The 1384-nt window shown below is 32.4% G+C and overlaps 1 pseudogene across 1 annotated transcript; it reads left to right on the top strand.

Annotated features, from left to right (window-relative positions):
* The first annotated feature begins 299 nt into the window (after positions 1-299).
* On the top strand, positions 300-779 carry LOC105530495 (annotated as a pseudogene). Its single transcript, XR_001004657.1, has one exon. The product of XR_001004657.1 is annotated as a 40S ribosomal protein S24 pseudogene (transcript).
* The last annotated feature ends 605 nt before the right edge of the window (positions 780-1384 follow it).

The raw sequence follows: 1384 nt of genomic DNA, 5'->3' as shown, positions 1-1384 counted from the left end.
TTTTGCATAGTTTCACATAAAGTACTTCAATCTGAAAAAGTCTACATATACATCAATTCTATCACAAAGTGCATAGTCATAAAACATAACAAGATATAAGAGGGTCCAAGTGGACTAACAAGTTAATCATGAAAAATGAAATAATTATATTATTGAAAGTCTAGCAACAGATAATATTCTTACTCTTGATGCAATTAGATGAAACACACATATAAAAAAATCAGCTTAAAATAAAAACTTTCATTTTTTGCAGAATTAAAAATAACAAAATTAGAATATAAGAAAATTACTATTGAGATAGACCACCATCATGAATGACACCGTAACTATCTGCACTAGAAAGTTCATGACCAACCAACTACTTCAGAGGAAACAAATGGTCATTGATGTCCTTCACCCCGGGAAGGCAACAGTGCCTAAGACAGAAATTCGGGAAAAACTAGCCAAAATATACAAGATCACACTGGATGTCATCTTTGTATTTGGATTCAGAACTCATTTTGGTGGTGGAAAGATAACTGGCTTTGGCATGATTTGTGACACTTGGATTATGCAAAGAAAAATGAACCCAAACTTAGACTTGCAAGAATGGCCTGTATGAGAAGAAAAAGACCTCAAGAAAACAACAAAAGGAACACAAGAACAGAATGAAGAAAGTCAGGGGGACTGCAAAAGCCAATGTTGGTGCTTGCAAAAAGCCGAAGGAGTAAAGGTGCTGCAATGATGTTATTTGTGCCCACTGTGGATTTGTCACGAGAAGATTAATAAATTAAAAACTTTCATGTGATAGAAAAAAGAAAATTACTATCATCAAATCTATTAAATTCTAACATAAGAAAGTTAATAAGTATAATGAATTAAAAAACTTATTATCTTATATAGATATAAAGTGGCAAGATATGAAATAAACATACATATAATTACATATACAATAAAAATAAAGGAAATTAAAATAAAACTGGTTTATAATATAGCTTGACTATCCCTAATTCAAAAATCCAAATTCCAAAATGCTCCAAAATCTGAAATTTTTGAGAGCTGACATTTTACTACAAGTGGAAAATTCTAAACCTTACCTCATGTGGTGGGTCACTGTCAAAATGCAGCAAAAACTTTGTTTTATGGACAAAGTATTGAAAATATTATATAAAATTACCTTCAGGCTGTGTGTATAAATCACACAGGAAACACAAATGAATTTCATGTTTACACTTGGGCCCCATCTCCCAGATATCTCATTATATACATTCAAACATAACAAAATCTGAAAATGCCCATCTGTCGTCAGTAGAGACTAGCATTGAGTCCCAATGATGTACTGGGGTGATATGTCAGTTACCTGGTGGTAGGTTGATTACATTGGACTGGTCTCCTCATGGAAGAG

This window comes from Mandrillus leucophaeus, unplaced genomic scaffold, assembly GCF_000951045.1.
Source record: "Mandrillus leucophaeus isolate KB7577 unplaced genomic scaffold, Mleu.le_1.0 Scaffold827, whole genome shotgun sequence".
NCBI classification, from domain to species: domain Eukaryota; kingdom Metazoa; phylum Chordata; class Mammalia; order Primates; family Cercopithecidae; genus Mandrillus; species Mandrillus leucophaeus.
This window is presented reverse-complemented; position numbering and strand designations above follow the sequence as displayed.